The sequence below is a fragment of the Lathyrus oleraceus genome, chromosome 1, assembly GCF_024323335.1.
Source record: "Lathyrus oleraceus cultivar Zhongwan6 chromosome 1, CAAS_Psat_ZW6_1.0, whole genome shotgun sequence".
NCBI lineage: Eukaryota > Viridiplantae > Streptophyta > Magnoliopsida > Fabales > Fabaceae > Lathyrus > Lathyrus oleraceus.
The window spans coordinates 220,216,946-220,238,819 of NC_066579.1; positions in this window are offsets into that span (position 1 = coordinate 220,216,946).

The window sequence follows — 21,874 nt, forward strand, 5'->3', positions numbered from 1 at the left end:
TAATGTATTGCCAAAGACCACACTCTCTCGATTGTCGTATCAGGGGCCTCCCATGAGGCAGAGTGGTGGTGTTGTGAAGGCTTTTGATGGGTCGCGTAGGACCGTGATTGGGGAAGTTGATCTCCCAATCAAAATTGGACCAAGTGATTTCCAAGTTACCTTCCAGGTTATGGATATCCACCCATCATATAGTTGTCTCCTCGGTAGACCATGGATTCACGAGGCTGGCGCCGTGACATCCACCCTACACCAGAAGCTGAAATTCGTTAAGAATAAGAAACTGGTTGTGGTAGGGGGAGAAAAGGCTCTCCTGGTTAGCCACTTGTCTTCTTTCTCGTATATTGATGCTGAGGATGAAGTTGGAACGCCTTTCCAAGCTTTATCTGTTGCTGAGCCAATTGAGAAGAAGTCTTCTTCATTTGTTTCCTACCGAGATGCGAAACTGGCCATTGAATGTGGTGCAGTTGCTGGTTTAGGGAAGATGATCGAGCTTGAAGACAACAGATCCCGGGCTGGCATTGGCTACTGTTCTGGGGCATTTAACGAGCATGGGTTGTTCAAGAGTGGAGGTTTCATCCATGCTGATCAAGCTGAAGAAGCTGCTGCTATTCTGGAAGAGGATGTAGAGGATTTGAGCAACTTCATCATACCTGGTGGTGTCTGCCACAATTGGGTCGTTGTAGATGTTCCTACAGTCATTCATAGATCAGAGTAATGGTTCACTTTGTTCAAAACCCTTCTCCCATACCAAAAGGAGAAGTGATGACATTGTTGGCAGCATTTATACAATGATATTTTCATTCAATTAATGCATTGTTAAACATTTGTTTTTCCATTTGTTTTCACTTTTTGCTTTTGCATGAAATCAGTGATCACAAAAAACCCATAAAAAGAAGAATAAAAGCAATCTTTTCATCTGCATAATGGTTTGCTTGTTTAAATTCTAAAGTTTTTATTAACCAAAATCATTATGCAGGTTGATTCTGAAACCCATTGAACATAATGATCCAACGCCATCTCCCAATTTTGAATTCCCTGTATTCGAGGCAGAAGAAGATGATGTTGAGGAAATTCCTGATGAGATTACCCGTCTCCTTGAGCACGAGAAGAAGATCATTCAGCCGCATCTCGAAGATCTGGAAACAGTCAACTTGGGGTCTGAAGATTGTGTTCGAATGGTGAAGATTGGGGCACTTCTTGAAGAGTCCGTCAAGAAGAGGTTGATCAGTTTGCTACGAGAATATTCAGATATCTTTGCTTGGTCATATGAAGACATGCCGGGTCTAGATATAGATATTGTGCAACATTTCCTGCCTTTGAAGTCTGAGTGCGTGCCTTTGAAGCAGAAGCTCAGAAGAACTCATCCAGATATGGCAATGAAGATCAAAGAGGAAGTTCAGAAGCAAATTGATGCGGGGTTTCTGGTGACTTCTACATATCCTCAATGGGTGGCCAATATTGTGCCTGTGCCTAAGAAAGACGGAAAAGTCCATATGTGTGTTGATTACAGAGATTTGAATAAAGCTAGTCCTAAAGATGATTTTCCTCTACCACACATTGATATGTTGGTAGACAATACAGCTAAATTCAAAGTCTTTTCCTTTATGGACGAATTTTCCGGATATAATCAAATCAAGATGGCACCCGAGGATATGGAGAAGACAACATACATCACACCTTGGGGAACATTCTGTTATCGAGTGATGCCCTTCGGTTTGAAGAACGCCGGAGCCACGTATCAACGAGCTATGACTACCTTGTTTCATGATATGATTCACAAGGAGATAGAGGTCTATGTCGATGATATGATTGCTAAGTCCCGAACGGAAGTTGAACATGTTGAGAATTTGTTGAAGCTTTTTCAGCGTCTGAGGAAGTTTAGACTTCGCCTGAATTCGAACAAATGTACATTTGGAGTCCGTTCCGGCAAGTTGTTGGGTTTTATAGTCAGCGAGAGAGGTATTGAAGTTGATCCTGCAAAGGTCAAAGCAATACAAGAGATGTCTGCACCCAAAACTGAGAAGCAAGTCCGAGGTTTTCTTGGCCGCTTAAACTATATTTCCAGATTTATATCCCACATGACTGCCACATGTGCGCCGATATTCAAGCTCCTTCGGAAAGATCAGTCTCAGGATTGGACCGAGGATTGCCAGAAAGCTTTCGACAGTATCAAAGAGTATCTGTCTGAACCTCTGATCTTGTCTCCGCCTGTGGAAGGAAGACCTCTGATTATGTATTTGACTGTTCTTGAAGACTCGATGGGTTGTGTGCTCGGTCAACAAGATGAATCAGGGAAGAAAGAATCTGTTATCTACTACCTCAGTAAGAAGTTTACTGATTGTGAGTCTCGATACTCTATGCTTGAGAAGACGTGTTGTGCTTTGGCTTGGGCTGCTAAGCGTTTGCGCCAGTACATGATAAATCATACAACTTGATTGATATCCCGAATGGATCCAATCAAGTATATTTTCGAGAAGCCTGCTTTAACCAGGAGGATTGCCCATTGGCAGATGTTGTTGTCTGAGTATGATATCGAGTATCGAGCTCAGAAGGCTATCAAAGGTAGTATCTTGGCTGACCATTTAGCGCACCAGCCGATTGAAGATCATCAGTGTGTTCAGTACGACTTCCCAGATGAGGAGATTCTGTATTTGAAAATGAAAGATTGTGATGAGCCTACACTTGATGAAGGTCCGGAACCTGGTTCCAGATGGACGATGGTGTTTGATGGCGCTGTGAATCAGTACGGAAATGGAATTGGGGCAGTAATCATCACTCCTCATGGCACACATATTCCGTTTACAGCAAGGCTAACTTTCAAATGCACGAATAACATGGCTGAGTATGAGGCCTGCATTATGGGACTGGAAGAATGTATTGATTTGAGAATCAAGCATCTTGATGTGTATGGTGATTCGGCCCTAGTTGTTAATCAGATCAAGGGTGAATGGGAGACGAATCAGCCAGGTCTCATTCCGTATAGAGATTATGCAAGAAGGATTTCAACATTCTTTACAGAAGTTGACTTTCATCATATTCCTCGAGAGGATAATCGGATGGCAGATGCGCTTGCTACGCTTGCTTCGATGATTGTGGTCAAGTATTGGAACGAAGTTCCCAACATTGCCGTGATGCGCTTGGATAGACCAGCTCATGTATTTGCAGTTGAAGAAGTCAATGATGACAAGCCTTGGTATTTTGATATCCAGAATTTCCTCCAGAACCAGGTCTACCCGCCTGGGGCATCTGTGAAAGATAGGAAAACTTTGAGAAGGTTGTCAGGCAGTTTCTACCTCAGTGGTGAAGTGCTGTATAAGAGAAATTTTGACATGGTTTTGCTCAGATGCGTGGATAGACACGAAGCAAACCTGTTAATGACTGAGGTCCATGAGGGTTCATTTGGTACTCATTCCAATGGACATGCCATGGCTAGAAAGATGCTGAGAGCAGGCTACTATTGGCTGACAATGGAGTCTGACTGCTGCGAGTATGTGAAGAAATGTCACAAGTGTCAGATTTATGCGGATAAGATTCATATTCCTCCGACACTTCTGAATGTGATTTCATCACCATGGCCTTTCTCTATGTGGGGAATTGACATGATCGGCATGATTGAACCGAAGGCGTCCAATGGACACAAGTTTATTCCCGTAGCAATTGATTACTTCACCAAATGGGTTGAAGCCGCGTCGTATGCGAATGTGACCAGGCAGGTGGTTGTGAAGTTTATCAAGAACCAGCTGATTTGCCGTTATGGTGTGCCAGATAAGATCATTACTGATAATGGATCTAATCTGAATAATAAGATGATGGATGAGTTATGCGCTGAGTTCAAGATTGCACACCATAACTCCTCTCCTTACAGACCTAAGATGAATGGGGCTGTTGAAGCTGCTAATAAGAATATTAAGAAGATTATCCAGAAGATGACAGTTAAGTACAAAGATTGGCATGAGATGCTGCCATTTGCTTTGCATGGATATCGTACATCTGTCCGCACTTCAACAGGGGCAACCCCTTTCTCTCTTGTTTATGGCATGGAGGCTGTTCTCCCAGTAGAGGTGGAGATCCCATCAATGAGAGTCTTGATGGAAGCCAAGTTGACTGATGCTGAATGGATTCAGAGTCGTTATGACCAACTGAATTTGATTGAGGAGAAGCGATTGACTGCCATGTGTCATGGTCAGTTATATCAGCAGAGAATGAAGAAAGCATTCGATAAGAAGGTCAAGCCTCGTGTGTTTCGAGAAGGTGACCTCGTGCTCAAGAAAGTCTTGTCTTTCGCGCCCGATGCCAGGGGCAAGTGGACTCCAAACTATGAGGGTCCATATGTTGTTAAGAGAGCCTTTTCAGGCGGAGCTTTGATGCTTACAACAATGGATGGGGAGGATTTCACTCGTCCTGTGAATTCAGATGCAGTCAAGAAATACTTTGCCTAAAAAAAAAGTATGCAAATGAAAAAAACAGAATAGCTCGCTAAGTTGAAAACCCGAAAGGGCGGCTTAGGCAAAAATGAGCGTCTCGGTGGAGAACCCGCAAGGGCAATCCAGGCAAAAATTAGAGACCTTGAAAAAAAGAATATTTGCATCCCGCTAGATTGAGTACCTCACCCTGGGGAAATCTAGGAAAAAATTAGGGATTTGGCAAGTAACTGCATCCTGACAAGACTTTCTGTTCCGCAGCTGTCTTTTCGTCGGAAGTTCTCGATTCGTCGTCGACTGAAGCTTCGCATACATCGAGATTCAAATTGGTAGAGAAAGGATAATTATGTTCAATGTAGCCCTCTTCCAATATATATCACTGATTTCAAATTTGTACAGATCTATGGAGTCTTGCCATTTGCAGGCTACCATTCCATCAAATCAATTTGAGCTTTTTATCCAATTATTTGCACTCTTATTTGTTTCAATTCAACAAATGTTTTGCATGTTTTAATTGATAAAATGTCATTGTTTTCAACAAATAAATTTTTTCAAATTGTTGTTTTAAACAAAGTGAACATTCACAATGATGAAAGGATACTCAAGAATTTCTCAGTGCTCTCCCAAGGGTGGCATGATTTCCAACAGGTAAGACATTTGTTCATATTCCTAACATGGTTGTATCCTCTTTATCCTGCTTTGTTGTTGGGGTTGTTCCCCAAGCAGAGTTGTTGTTATGGGTTGTTCCCCAAGCAGAGTGCTTGTTGGAGATTTCGTTTTCTTCTCCAGCAGTATTCTCTCCCAGCATGGGTGTTTTCCTTTTGGTAGATTTGGTAGTTGGTGGTTTGAAACCCCGGTACCCCGTCACTCTCTCCAGTGCAGTCGCTAGCGGAGTTGTTGTTTCTCTCCTCAGCATGGTTGCTTTCTTTTTGAAGATTCAATGGTTGGTAGATTGATATCCCGGTACTTTACCATTTTCCTCAGCATTGTCGCCAGCGGAGTTGTTGCTATCTCCCCATCAGAGCGTTTAGCCTTCAGCAGAGTAGTGATTATTTTCCTCCTCAGCAGTTGTTGATTTGTTTTTGGAAGGTGTAGTATTCAGTGGTTGATTCCCCAGCTCTCCTCCATATCCCCAGTGGGTCCCTCAGTGGATTCCCTAGCCGTCAGTAGATTTGTGGTTTGGTGGATTGTATTTATGCAAAATCCCCAAAAGAGTTGGTATCCCCAACAGAGTCAGGATTGCATCTGTGATAATCCCCTCAGAGTCTCCGCCAGAGCTGGTATCCTCGACAGAGTTACTGTTGTGGCAGTTTCTGCTTGTTAAAATCTCTGTTTCCCCAGTAGGGTCAGTTGGTGGTCTAGCATCCAGAGATTGGGTTGATTTCCTGATTGCTTTTTATCCTCAGTAGAGTGGCTTGTTGCAGAATCTACTTGTGTGATCTGTTTTTCCTTCAGTGGGTGTATTCCCGATGGAGTGGCTACTTGTGTTCTCCCCAGGTAGAGTTGCTGGTGCAGTAGATTCTACATGGATGACCTGTTCTCCCTTTGTGGGTTGTTCCCCAGAGGAGTTGTGTGGAGTTGCTTTCGTAGCAGTTCTCGCTTGTGCAGTGGATGTTTGTTTCTCAGTTGATACTGAAGATCCCCCTGCAGATATCTCGAGATTTCCCATTCCCCAACAGATTTGTCTTTGTGGCTGTTTATGCCTGTTGTGACTTTCTGTACCCCAGTGGGGTTGATCGTCGATCCATCACTCAGAGATTTGGTGATATCTCTGATCTTTTGCCTCCCCGCAGATCTTTGCTTTTCGGCACATAGATCTCCCGCAGATTGGCTTTCCGTTTGGTTCTTCCTCTGGAAGTGTAGTATCGGGTGTTTGATTCTTGGGCCTGTTCGTGTTAGATATGTCTGTTTTGTCAGCATTCATCAAACATAAATCACGCATATTCATGCATAATCATAAAACATTCAGATATTCATGTTGCATTTTTTGCCATATATCTTTTGTTTGTTGTCCCCTGCTCTGGGTGATATAGATCTCAATAGATCTCCCCAAACAGATGTCGGGTGTTTAAATCTCTCCATATAGATTCAGCCCCATAAGCAGAAAGTGTTTGTCTTTCCTTCTGCAGTTCCCCACTGAGATTATCCTCGTGGATGACGGTTTCTTCCGTTTCCTCCCAACACATATATTGGGATGGATCTTCCTATTGAGTTATATCCTCATAGGACGAGTCTTGATTCAGTCTGTCTGTTCGGATTGATCCCGAATAGACCATTTGTCAACTGTTTCTCGTGCTTCCCTGTGGAATAAATGAATAATTTGGCCAGTAACCGGCAAAAATTCTTTTTATCCCCGGTGGAATCTTTTTGGGCCTCTACCCTCATACCGGTAGTTGTAAGTCCTATGTTCCCTCTGCTTGGTGGAATTTGTGGTTGTATACCTTTTATTCCTCAGCAAGGGTCGATTTGGTTTTCTACCCAGTAGTCGGTAGTTGTATATCCTATTTTTTTTCTGCTCTTCAGTAGTTTGTGGTTTGTTATAAACCCTATGTTGTTTCCCGTGCGGAATTGTGATTCTTTCATTCCCCACGCGGAGTTGTTTGGTCTTCTACCCCGTATTTGGTAGATGTAAACCCTACTTTTTATCCTCATCAGAGTTGTTGGCTACTACCTAGTATCCGGTAGTTGTAAGCCCTATCTCTTTTCCCCTAGCAGAGGTAACCTTTGTGGTTCAGTCTGGTTGATGGTGGATTTTATGGTCTTCTACCCAGTATTCGGTAGTTGTAACTCCTATGCTGTTGTGGTTTTGTTCCCAATGGAGTCTGCGCTTTTTGTGGATAGTTGCCGGATGCTAGCAACCCTATCCCCAGCCAGAGTTTTGGTCTTCTACCCCGTATTCGGTAGATGTAAACCCTAATTTCTCCCCTTTGCAGAGTTAACCTTATTGTTCATCCTAACCGATGATGGTTACTCTTTGTGGTTATCTTCATTCAAGATTCGATGTTGATATTCCTCCCTTGCTTGTGGATAATTTCCTTTTGCTAGCAATTGTATCCCCAACAGTCTTCTGGATCATTGCCGCATGCTTGCAATGTTATCCCCTTTGAAGTCGCCAGCAAGTCCTTGCGGATAATTGTTGTTTATGCAATTCATCCCCAGTGAGTTTCTCTTTCATTTACCCTTTTGCTTGGTAATGATTGTTGCTCCCTTTGATTGGTCATCATTATATACCTAGTTTTGGTATCCCGATGCCTTTCTTTTCGGTTGATTTATCCTTTATTAACCCATTAACCGGTTGTGGATAATCTTCCATGCGAGTATGTTATCCACGTTCTGACGGTAATGGATAATATATCTCATGCACTCTTCAGTCGAAGCCTGTTGTGTTTCCCCAGTCGAGTAAGATTCGTTATTCCTTTACGGAATCGAATATTCTTTGTCTCTTGGATAATTGCCGGATGCTTGCAATTTATCCCCTGTGAGTTATCTTTCGTTTACCCTGTTGTTGTGGTATCGATTGTCTCTCTTTTTGGTTGACCACCTATTATATACCCAGTAACCGGTATCTCTGGTGTCTCTTCCTTTTCGAGTGTATTATTCACGTTCTGACGGTAATGAATAATATATCTCTTTCGCTCTTTGGTTGAAATCCTTTGTTGATTTTCCCCAGCGGAGTAAGATTCGTATTCTTTGTAGAATCGAATATCCATCCTTTAACAAGTTTGTGTTTTGGATGATGAGTGTCTTGGCATATATACCAATTCACGTTTTCGGTAGGTCACCTATTATATACCCAGTAACCGGTATCCCTGGTGTTTCCTTCCATGCGAGTATATTATCTATGTTCTGACGGTAATAGATAATATATCTCATGCGAGTATTCTATCCACATTCTGACGGTAATGGATATTATATCTCATGCACTCTTTGGGTTTGTGTCCCCAACTGAGTAAGATTCGTTCTCCCGTTGTGGATTCGAATGTCCATCCTGTAAGTCGATTTGCTTTTTCAAGCCCTCCTTTCGGATGATGAGTGTCTTGGCATACATACCAATTCACGCTTTGGTCGGTCACCTATTATATACCCAGTAACCGGTATCCCTGGTGTTCCTTCCTCTCTGCTCCCTATTATGACCTTGGTCCCCTGTGGAGTCAGATTTTCCTGAGTTGATGTACCTTTTTCATGGTCTTTCTCAGATGTTTGGTTGATTGATATCTCTCACCCTTATACCGGTCTTAGATATTCATTCTTCCTGAGTTTGTTACCCTTATACCGGTAACACCCCATTGTTTGTTGCTTCTCCAGGAGAGTCTCTTTGTTAGACCTTCTCCAGTGGAATTTCCTGTGGTGATTTTTACCCTTTTGTTGTATTGGCGTTTTCCCCAGTATATGCAATTTTTTTCCCCGGCAGGGAGGTTCTTTGTGAATCTTTTCCCCAGTTCGCGTCCGGATTTTTATCCGAAGTATCCTTTGTGGATAGTTTGAGTCAGCTTGAGTCTTTCCAATGGATGTGTTTTCCTTTGGAATTCTTCTTTTCCCCAGTGTGAGTCCTTCACTCCCCGGTGAGGTCTCTAATCCAGTCGTGTCTAATGCTCGTCTTCCCTAATTCAGAGTCGTGTCCTGCTCACGCATTTCTTTTTCTTTTTCTTATCCCCATGAGAGTCCTGTTAGAGTCTCTGTTCCTGGTGAGTGTATTACTCCGACTGATTGTCTTTTTCTTCTTTGTGGACCCATGTTCCCCACAGAGTTTGTTTCTTTTGCATGCATACATCTGCATCATGAGGTCTCTTAGGGACCAAAATTTGTCTCATTACTGTTATTTAAGTCCATTCTACCGCGTCGAGATGAAGATTTCTAAACTTCACTTCTCCGGCTAGAATGACCTTAAATAGGGGCATGTGTAAGACCTCAATTTTGTCCCTAAGATCCCTCATGGCATCATATCATATCATTGTCATTTGCCTCAAGGATCATTGTTGTAACACCCCGAATTAAATAAGAGGATTATTTAATTAAGTTAATAATATATTTAATAATTTAATTAAATAAATTGAATTATTGGATTATTATTATTATTATTATTATTTGGAATAATAATTAGTGGAAAATATATAAGTTGGAATAAGAGAAAAAGGGTCATTCATTTTTTGGTAAAGAGTTTTTCACGTGAAACAGAGAAGCGGCTGAAAGGTGAAAAGTGGAGAAAGAGCAAAGGTTGAAGAACGGAAAAGCTTGAAGCTTAGAGATTGCCGGATTATCTCAGGTAAGGGGGGTTTATCGTCGCTTAATGGGTATTATAGATTAACATGTCATGGGTAGTGAGAAACCGTTGAATTGACCCTAATTGGGATTGTTGAATGCTGAAAGATTGTGATGAATAAACTGTGTTTAGGCTGTAATTGAATATGTGTTTGGGTTAGTTGTGAATTTCCGAACGTATAGCTTTTTACGGAAGTTGAATCGGAGGTCCGGAAGTCCTCCAACGGCGGAAAATGCGGAGAACTCTGCATTCTGCCTTGTGTTAGCGCAGGAACTGCTGTTTTGTCTGCGTTAACCGGTTAACCCAGGGCGTTAACCGGTTAACACTGTTATATTTGGTGAAAATGTGCTGTTTTGCCTGCGTTAACCGGTTAACCCAGGGCGTTAACCGGTTAACACTGTTGCGTTTTGCCAGAAAATGTATTTTTGTCCTGCGTTAACCGGTTAACCCAGGGCGTTAACCGGTTAACACTGTTGGAAATTAGAAAAATTGGTATTTTAATGTTGTGAACGTAATTGGTGATTGGCCTATTTTAGTTGATTGTGAGGAATAATTTTGTTGGGTTTATGTTATGAAATGTTGATCCAAATATGTTGATCAGTTGTGTTAAAGTTGTTGAAAATACTGAGTTGGAGGCTTGATGAGCCAAAGTTGATTATAAGTTGATTTTTGTTGAAAACGTTGTTGTGTTGATATTATTATTATGTTGTTGACAGTTTAAAGTCGTGTATGCCATGTACATTCATATGCATTAAGTCGGAGCTTTGCTCACACCACGTTGGCCTGGATTGGCAAAATTTTAAGTTGAAAGTTGAAGGCTTATGCCTTGATGCCCACTAAAATGGCAATGATTTTAAGTTGGGAGTTTTACTCCGAATGGTACCACATGCATGACGAGTCGAGTCTCATTAGAGTTGCATTCTGTTGGTTTGTTGTATGTGTATCAGTGGTATTGATCTTGAGTATGTATATGAGTTGTGTTGATATTGGGTGATTAATGAGTTAAATTACTTAACATAATATGATAATTTATAATGTTTGTTATATCGATTGAGGAACTCACCCTTACAATTACTTTTTAGGTAACGAGCAATGAGTTGAGTAGAAGCTAGTGCTTGGAGTCTAGTGTAGTCACCGTAGTGGGTCATGCTCTGATAGATGTAACATCGGGACGGGATGTTTTAATTGTTTATTGTCGGTTGTTGAACCATTTTTCATGTAATACGTTATATGTTTGTGGAATGGTTGAGTTGATTTATATCCGCTGTGAATTGTGCAAAAATGTTATTTTGATTAAATAATGAGCATGACAGTTATTATGTTGTTAAATGTTGTGTGACACCCTTGGTGCATAATTACTCTGATATTTGTTGTTGTTATTTTAATTACATATTTGGGGTATTTTAGAAGGGTGTTACATTAGTGGTATCAGAGCAGGTCGGTCTGTCCGGCCAGTTGTCGTGTCATTACTGTCTAACAATTAGGTATTGTTACCAATCTAACTTTAAGTTGTGTTGTATTGATAAGTTGAAATGGCTGGAAGGAATGACGCTGCAATGGCTGCCGCAATGCAAGCAATGGCACAAGCGGTGCAGAACTTGCCAAATGCTGGTGGGGATGCTGGATCACGTAGCTTGGCGACTTTTCAAAGAGAGAATCCGCCGGTGTTTAAAGGGAAGCATGATCCAGATGCAGCCTTGGGATGGTTGAAAGAGATTGAGAGAATCTTCCGTGTTATGGATTGCACTCCAGCTCAGAAGGTTCGGTATGGTACTCACATGCTAGCAGTCGAAGCTGATGACTGGTGGCTAGAGACTCACGAGAGGTTGACCGTGGCAGGTGAAGACATTACTTGGGATGTATTCCGTAGGGAATTTCTGAGAAAGTATTATCCGGAAGATGTCCGTGGTAAGAAGGAAATCGAGTTCCTTGAGCTGAAGCAAGGAAACATGTCTGTCACTGATTATGCTGCGAGATTTGTGGAGTTGTCCAAATTTTATCCTCATTACACTGGTGCTGGTGCTGAATTTTCAAAGTGCATCAAGTTTGAGAACGGATTGCGCTCTGAAATTAAGAAGGCTGTTGGGTATCAGAAGATACGCATTTTTACTGAACTGGTTGATAGCTGCAGGATATTTGAAGAGGACAATAATGCTCATTACAAGATTGTCAGTGACCGCAAGGGAAAGCAGCATCAAAACCGTGGCAAGCCGTATGATGCTCCAGTGGGAAAAGGGAAACAAGGAGCTGCTCCGGCTCAGAGGACTAGTAGGGGAGGTGCTCCTGCTGGTATAGTTTGCTTCAAATGTGGTCAGGCTGGTCATAAGAGTAATGTATGCACTGCTGAAGTAAAGAGGTGTTTTCGCTGTGGTAAGACTGGTCATGCAATGGCTGATTGCAAGCACAAGGAAATGATTTGTTTTAATTGTGGCGAAGAAGGGCATATTGGAAGTCAGTGTCAGAAGCCAAAGAAATCTCAGACTGGGAAGGTGTTCGCATTGACCGGAACTCAAACCTCCTGTGAGGACAGACTTATCCGAGGTACATGTTTCATATATGGTACTCCTTTAATTACTATTATTGATACCGGTGCTACCCACTGTTTTATTTCTGCTAACTGTGCTCGAAGACTGGGTTTAAAATTGTCCGCTTTGGATGGTGAATTGATTGTTGAGACCCCAGCTAAGGGATCAGTAACTACTTCCTTGGTATGTTTAAAATGTCCTTTGTCGATCTTCGATAAAGATTTCTATGTTGATTTAGTATGTTTGCAGTTGGATGGGATGGATGTAATTCTTGGTATGAACTGGTTAGAGTATAATTATGGTCATATAAATTGTCATCATAAGTCGGTGAGGTTTTCCACCCCTGAAGAGGAAGGAGTTGACTTATTACCTTTCAGAGAATTGCGAAAATTGATGAAAGAGGGAGCTCAGATGTTTTCTTTGATGGCGACGTTGTCGGTTGAAAGTAAAGCTAAGATAGAGGAACTGTTAGTGGTGAAAGAATTCCCTGAAGTTTTTCTTGATGAAATTCCTAGTGTGCCGCCAGAGAGGGAAGTTGAATTTACTATTGATCTGGTACCTGGTACTAGGCCTGTTTCGATGGCACCGTATAGAATGTCGGCATCTGAATTGTATGAATTAAAGAAGCAATTGGAAGACTTACTTGAGAAGAAGTTTATAAGACCAAGTGTGTCGCCGTGGGGAGCTCCAGTGTTGCTAGTAAAGAAGAAAGAGGGTAGTATGAGGCTTTGTATTGATTATAGACAATTGAATAAAGTAACGATCAAGAATAAGTATCCACTACCGAGGATAGATGATTTGATGGACCAATTAGTGGGTGCTTGTGTGTTCAGTAAAATTGATTTGAGATCGGGCTATCATCAGATCAGAGTGAAAGATGAAGACATCCAGAAGACAGCGTTCAGAACTCGGTATGGACATTATGAGTATTCTGTGATGCCTTTCGGTGTGACTAATGCGCCGGGAGTATTTATGGAATACATGAATCGTATTTTCCATACTTATCTGGATCATTTTGTGGTAGTATTTATTGATGATATTTTGATTTACTCTAAGTCCGAAGGAGAGCACCAGGAACATTTGAGATTAGTATTGGAGGTTTTGAAAGATAAGAAATTGTATGCGAAGTGGTCCAAGTGTGAGTTTTGGTTAAGAGAAGTCAGTTTTCTCGGCCATGTAATTTCAGGAAAAGGTATTGCTGTAGATCCTTCCAAGGTAGAAGCTGTATTGCAATGGGAAACTCCTAAGTCGGTTACCGAGATTAGAAGCTTTTTGGGATTAGCTGGATATTATAGAAGATTTATTGAAGGATTTTCTAAGTTAGCACTTCCGTTGACTAAATTAACTTGCAAAGGTAAAGCTTTCGTGTGGGATGTTCAGTGCGAAGAGAGTTTTAATGAATTAAAGAGGAGATTGACGTCGGCGCCGGTTTTGACTTTGCCAAATCCGGGGGAACCGTTTATAATTTACTGTGATGCTTCGTTGATGGGTTTGGGAGGTGTGCTCATGCAAAATAATAAAGTAATTGCTTATGCGTCGCGACAGTTGAGAATTCATGAAAAGAACTATCCTACGCATGATCTTGAACTTGCTGCTGTAGTGTTTGCGCTAAAACTTTGGAGGCATTACCTTTATGGTTCCAGATTCGAAGTTTTCAGCGATCATAAAAGTTTAAAGTATCTATTTGATCAGAAAGAGCTGAACATGAGACAACGTAGGTGGTTCGAATTGCTTAAGGATTATGATTTCGGTTTGAATTATCATCCAGGAAAAGAAAATGTTGTGGCCGATGCTTTAAGTAGAAAGACCTTGCATGTGTCAGCAATGATGATTAAGGAGTTGGAATTAATTGAGCAATTTCGGGATATGAGTTTGGTTTGCGAAGTAACACCGCAGAGTGTGATGCTAGGAATGCTAAAGATTAATAATGATTTTATGGATAGTATCCGAGAGGCACAGAAATTGGATGTGAAATTAGTAGATATCCTTAATCGTTGTGGTCAATCAGAGAAAAGTGACTTTACGGTTGATGCGAGAGGTGTGTTGAAATTAGGGGAAAGAATTTGTATTCCTAACGACGCAATTTTGAAGAGAAGTATTCTAGAGGAGGGTCATAAAAGCAGCTTGAGTATTCATCCAGGAGCTACTAAAATGTATCAGGATTTAAAGAAATTATTTTGGTGGCCCGGAATGAAAGAAGAGGTGGCTCGTTTTGTGTATGCGTGCTTAACTTGTCAGAAGTCGAAGATTGAGCATCAGAAGCCTGCTGGGTTGATGCAACCGTTGGATGTTCCAGAATGGAAATGGGATAGCATTTCTATGGACTTTGTAACGGGGCTGCCTGCTACCTTACGAGGGCATGATTCGATTTGGGTGATCGTTGATAGGCTCACGAAGTCGGCTCACTTCATACCTATTAACATCACATACCCAATTGCGAAGTTGGCAGAGATTTACATCCGAGTAGTTGTAAAGTTGCATGGTGTTCCTCTGTGTATTGTGTCGGACAGAGATCCGAGGTTTACATCGGGATTTTGGAAAAGTCTGCAAGATTCGTTGGGATCTAAGTTGAGGTTGAGTTCGGCATATCATCCTGAAACTGATGGCCAAACTGAGAGAACTATTCAGTCATTGGAAGATTTACTGAGGGCTTGTGTTCTTGAACAAGGAGGTTCGTGGGACACTTATCTTCCATTGATCGAGTTCACATACAATAATAGTTACCATTCTAGTATCGGAATGGCGCCTTTTGAAGCATTATATGGTCGTAGATGTAGAACTCCGTTGTGTTGGCACGAATCTGGTGAGAGTGTAGTACTTGGACCAGAGTTAGTTCGAGAAACTACCGAGAAAGTGAAGTTTATCCGGGAGAAGATGAAAGCTTCTCAGAGTAGGCAGAAGAGTTACCATGACAAGCGGAAGAAGGATTTAGAATTTCAAGCTGGTGACCATGTGTTTTTGAGAGTCACGCCTGTGACCGGAGTTGGGAGGGCTTTGAAGTCTAAAAAGCTCACTCCTCGCTTCATTGGTCCGTATCAAATCTTAGAACGGGTTGGAAGAGTTGCTTATCGGATGGCGTTACCACCTAATCTTTCGAATTTGCATGATGTATTCCATGTGTCGCAGCTTCGGAAGTATATCTCAGATCCGTCTCATGTGGTTAGTATGGATGATGTGCAAGTGCGAGATAATTTAACAGTAGAGACAAAGCCTGTGCGAGTTGAAGATCGTGAAACAAAGACTCTTCGAGGAAAAGAGATTGGGTTGGTTAAAGTCGTTTGGTTGGGAGCTGCGGGCGAAAGCATGACATGGGAACTTGAGAGTCGGATGAAGGAGTCTTATCCAGAGTTATTTGCTTGAGGTATGTTTTCGAGGACGAAAACTCTTTTAGTAGGGGAGAGTTGTAACACCCCGAATTAAATAAGAGGATTATTTAATTAAGTTAATAATATATTTAATAATTTAATTAAATAAATTGAATTATTGGATTATTATTATTATTATTATTATTTGGAATAATAATTAGTGAAAAATATATAAGTTGGAATAAGAGAAAAAGGGTCATTCATTTTTTGGTAAAGAGTTTTTCACGTGAAACAGAGAAGCGGCTGAAAGGTGAAAAGTGGAGAAAGAGCAAAGGTTGAAGAACGGAAAAGCTTGAAGCTTAGAGATTGCCGGATTATCTCAGGTAAGGGGGGTTTATCGTCGCTTAATGGGTATTATAGATTAACATGTCATGGGTAGTGAGAAACCGTTGAATTGACCCTAATTGGGATTGTTGAATGCTGAAAGATTGTGATGAATAAACTGTGTTTAGGCTGTAATTGAATATGTGTTTGGGTTAGTTGTGAATTTCCGAACGTATAGCTTTTTACGGAAGTTGAATCGGAGGTCCGGAAGTCCTCCAACGGCGGAAAATGCGGAGAACTCTGCATTCTGCCTTGTGTTAGCGCAGGAACTGCTGTTTTGTCTGCGTTAACCGGTTAACCCAGGGCGTTAACCGGTTAACACTGTTATATTTGGTGAAAATGTGCTGTTTTGCCTGCGTTAACCGGTTAACCCAGGGCGTTAACCGGTTAACACTGTTGCGTTTTGCCAGAAAATGTATTTTTGTCCTGCGTTAACCGGTTAACCCAGGGCGTTAACCGGTTAACACTGTTGGAAATTAGAAAAATTGGTATTTTAATGTTGTGAACGTAATTGGTGATTGGCCTATTTTAGTTGATTGTGAGGAATAATTTTGTTGGGTTTATGTTATGAAATGTTGATCCAAATATGTTGATCAGTTGTGTTAAAGGTTTTGAAAATACTGAGTTGGAGGCTTGATGAGCCAAAGTTGATTATAAGTTGATTTTTGTTGAAAACGTTGTTGTGTTGATATTATTATTATGTTGTTGACAGTTTAAAGTCGTGTATGCCATGTACATTCATATGCATTAAGTCGGAGCTTTGCTCACACCATGTTGGCCTGGATTGGCAAAATTTTAAGTTGAAAGTTGAAGGCTTATGCCTTGATGCCCACTAAAATGGCAATGATTTTAAGTTGGGAGTTTTACTCCGAATGGTACCACATGCATGACGAGTCGAGTCTCATTAGAGTTGCATTCTGTTGGTTTGTTGTATGTGTATCAGTGGTATTGATCTTGAGTATGTATATGAGTTGTGCTGATATTGGGTGATTAATGAGTTAAACTACTTAACATTGTATGATAATTTATAATGTTTGTTATATCGATTGAGGAACTCACCCTTACAATTATTTTTCAGGTAACGAGCAATGAGTTGAGTAGAAGCTAGTGCTTGGAGTCTAGTGTAGTCACCGTAGTGGGTCATGCTCTGATAGATGTAACATCGGGACGGGATGTTTTAATTGTTTATTGTCGGTTGTTGAACCATTTTTCATGTAATACGTTATATGTTTGTGGAATGGTTGAGTTGATTTATATCCGCTGCGAATTGTGCAAAAATGTTATTTTGATTAAATAATGAGCATGACAGTTATTATGTTGTTAAATGTTGTGTGACACCCTTGGTGCATAATTACTCTGATATTTGTTGTTGTTATTTTAATTACATATTTGGGGTATTTTAGAAGGGTGTTACAATTGTGCACCTTGTTTCCTTCCCTGTGGGTGGGCTATATTTTGAGTGTGATTTCTTGATCACCAAGCATGTTTTGCATTTGTATATCATTGCATTTCTTTTTATCACTAACCAAAAGTACAAAAATATGTCATCTAACCTTTTTACTTGCAGATGAAGCAATCAACAGTCAAGGCAGTCAAGGCAGCCATTGAGCAGTAGATGGTGGCCATTCTTGAGAATTTGGGCACCATAATCATTCACAAGAGCTTACATGAGCTATGACATCATTTTGAATCAGAATCCCAAGTGGTAGAAGCTTGAATTTCATCTGAACATAGCCAGGGCAACTGAAACCCTAGCCAGTCAACTGCTCAGTCAACTGTGGATTTTGGAGGTGGGAAGTGATTAGAAATACTTCATTCATGTTCAAACAGGTCTCATTTGACATTTCAAACATCAACATTGAAGAAAATAAAGTCAGGTCAAAACTTTCCAAAAATAGAAAGTGACCTATAATTCAAAATTGCCAAAAATGGAAAGGTTTTCTCCTCAAGATTACATCACCAAAAATGCTTCAAATGAAATTTTGTTGAACATGAAAGTTGTAGATCTTTCTCTCCCATTTCCAAAAAGTCCAAGAACCTCAATTTCTCATTTGTGGTTGAAGAGATATGATCAAAACATGGCCAAGTGTGGATTGAACTTCAAAAGTGCATAACTTTCAAACCAATGCTCCAAATCATGTGGCTCTTTTTGCTAAATTCTTGTCATGACCTATAATTTCATAATCTTGCATTGCATTGCATCATTTCTCATCACATGAACTTTTGCATTTTCACTTGAATTTTGGAGGGAAATTTCACAATTTAAAATTGGTGAATAATTTGGATATTTTGCAATTGCCAATGATTTTAAAATGTCATTTTAAGTGAAATTAGCTCAAACTCGTGCACTGTTCACATGCCATACTCGTGCATAAAGGTGAAAATGCAATTTGTCCAAACACCTCCATTCTCCCTAATTTTTCATTAGCATTTGGTTTAGCATAAGTAAACATGTTTAGCATAGAGTATATAAAGCTAAACCTAACAGAAAATCAAAGAAGACAATTCACAAATCTCAGATCTAGAATTTTTGCTCAAATTTTTCTCTCATTTTTTCTCTCAATTTCTTAAAATCAAGTTGCATAATCCTTGCCTAGTTCATCACCTAGCATCATCACTGATCAATATTCAAGCAAGAACCACTTGAATTCGTGCAAATTTGGAGCTGCTCAAAGCAAGAACTCAACAATGGTGAAATCTTGAATTTGTGGAATCGTGACTAATTGAACATCCAAACCTCATCCAATCCACTCCACAAGCTTGCTAGAGGAAGATCTGAGCACTACAAGGCCTGGAACACACGAATTTCCAAACTGCTCTTCAAGAGGTCACTAATTCGACTATCTCTTTTCTCAATTTTATTATGTGATTCTTGTAGATCTCTTTCTTGTGAGCATGCTGAGCTTAAAATCATTTAAAACCGTGCATTATTCACTGAGAATCGAGTGTTTAAAGTTTCATGTTGAATTTGTTTTTTACTCGATCCACATGATTTAGGATGATAAATGCTTGATGTTTGCTTGATTCGTGATGTGTGTTGTGTGTGCTTCATGAATATATGCGTATCTTAAATTTCTGGAGATTTTGTTCATCGAGTTCATGCTCTGTTTACTGTTCATGGCGCGGTTTAGTGGAGAAGATGACACAGGTGTTTTGGCAATGGTTTTCCTCTTGCATATGCCACGCTTTTCTGTTTCCAAAAGTCCTGTTAAACCGTTGCCTAAGCATGCTAGGGTTTGAATCTTATTGGTCATGGGAGCGTGCCATGCTGAGCGCTGATTGGCTCTGGCCAATGTTAATGAAACGCCGCGTTCAGGGGAAGGCGCCAAATCCAATTTTTGAAATTAATTCAAATATTTCCTATTAAATCATTTTCCATTCAATTTTTAATTCATTTTCCATTCAATTTTAGAAAATTCATAACTAATTCAATCATCATCCAATTGACATGGGATTTTTTGCATTAGTTTCCTTTTTCTCTCTACCTTTTTATCAGCATGATAACCAAAGTTGTGCCTGGCCTGGATTTATTTTTCCCTAGTGTTCTTGTATGTATGTGCATTTTGAACATTGCTTGCGTTTTCCTTTGTGAAATGATGGTTGTTAATCCTATGCTTCTGAAATTTTTCATGTTGAAACTAGACACTTTGCTGGACATTTTGGTGTTGAGTTTGCATTTTTATCATTTGTGGTTTCTGGTTTGTGATTTTTCTAAGTAGGTGTTACAATTTGTGTCACACCTTGTGATGTTCATCTTGTGCTATGTGTTTACCCTATCAAATGATGCTCAATTGTTCTGATTTTTTGTATGCTGATCATATGAGATGTCTTGAATATGCATGATTTTTTCCAGATTTTTGTGAATCATTTCTGATTTAATTGAGAGTTTTCATTCTGTTTGGTCACATTTGGACTTTAAAATTGTCTTGAACTTCAATTGATCATAAAATGCATTTGGTAAATAATATTGATGTGAGACTTTTTGCTATGTGTCAATAATTGTTTGAAGTTGATTCATGTTAATTTTCAGCTTCTGTTTTGGATTTTTTCCTCATCTTTGACCCTAGGCTTTGACCTAGTGGTTTGCCTCTCATGTTTGAAGCTTTCTTTCAAGTTACACATTCAAGTTACACAATTGATGATGCCTCATCTTGAGAGCATTTGATATTTGCTTTTGATTACTAATGGGTGTTTTGTAGGTTAATGTTGACTCTCTTGAGTTTGACTTTTGGATTACACATTGTGTATATTGGTTATCTGTTGCATTAACTGTTGGTTGATTGTCTGTATAGTTGTACTGATTTGTTTGATTTTTCAACAGGTACATTAGTTGCTTAAGTTCACTTTTGAACTTGCTTTTGCTTGGTTGCTTAACCACTTAGGTATAACCTCTCTTCTTCATGTAGTCTGGAAGACCTGGCCTGTTATGTGGTCAGGCACCTGTCTGAAGTCCTCCTTAAGAGGCAATGCTTGTGATTGTTTACTCTTTGTGCCAAGCAGGAAAAGTCCTCATATGAGGCAATTGGTAGATAAAAGAGATGTGTAGTCTATCTCCTACTATTCAGTGTGTCATCCCTTTTCTCACATAACATGTTGATGCATTGTGGATATTAACCTAAGATCTATAGAGTCATTCACTTGTGGAGAGAGTTCCAACTTTCTGAACTCCCGCAACTTCTATTATTCAAAGCTCTCCCTGACCAGGGATAAGAGCTATGAGGCACACCCCTCATCTCCATTTCATTTGTTTCACCTTAACTCTCAATTGAGTGTGCCTTAGTGCATTTATCATCATTTGTATATCATTTCATAAGCTTGGCTTTATAGCATTTTGCTTTGTCCATGGAGGAGACAAGCATAAGTCCATTACTTGGCAGTTGTTCCTATGATATGGTGTGAGACTAGTGTAAGTCCATTGATTGGCATCCGGTATCATTGTTTTATTTTAGGAGATTGGTGTAAATCCATTGATTGGTATCCGGTATCCGTGTTTGTTTTGTGAGATTGGTATAAGTCCATTGATTGGCATCCGGTATCATTGTTTGTTTTAGGAGATTGGTGTAAATCCATTGATTGGTATCCGGTATCCGTGTTTGTTTTGTGAGATTGGTATAAGTCCATTGATTGGCATCCAGTATCATTGTTTGTTTTAGGAGATTGGTGTAAATCCATTGATTGGTATCCGGTATCCGTGTTTGTTTTGTGAGATTGGTATAAGTCCATTGATTGGCATTCGGTATCATTGTTTGTTTTAGGAGATTGGTGTAAATCCATTGATTGGTATCCGGTATCCACCTTTGTTTGTGAGGTTGGTATAAGTCCATTGATTAGCATCCGGTATCACCTTGCTTTGTTCATTTGCTTACTTGCATTGTTGCCTTATTCCAAAGGAATCACTTGAATCATCTTCCATATGATTTCAAGAGGTGAACATCTAAGAAGTTTTACTTCCTCACCCTCCCACCTTTTGTTTCTTTAAACTCCCTTTTCACATTGTTAATTCAAAAACTTTGACACATATTGTGCAAACATTGTCATCTCTTTTCAAATTAGAAACCTAGGCCTTAGGCCTTTGATTTTTTCAAACTCCATTTCATAATACTTCTTTGAATTGAATTCTAATCATACTTTGACCATCTTTTGTGAATAAACCCTAATTGGTTAATCCAACTCATTCAATTGTTTTGTGGCTTTGTCCATCTTTGATAAGTTTTCATACATTAGCCATAGGTTTGATTTATCCTAGTTGGTTGATGTTAATCTCACCTTCTTGTCCTTAGTGATTGAATTGTAAGACTTCCTTGCTTATTATAGGGTTAACCCCTCACTAGCAAGTTGAAGCTGTTCGCACATGGTGGACTTGTTGTTTGTATAAGGTTGAGTTTTCTCCCATGGATAACGAAAGACCTTAGGGCTTTTGTTTAAAATGAACCCACTCATATTTTGGAAATCTTTTAGCCGAACTACGGCGTTTTGATC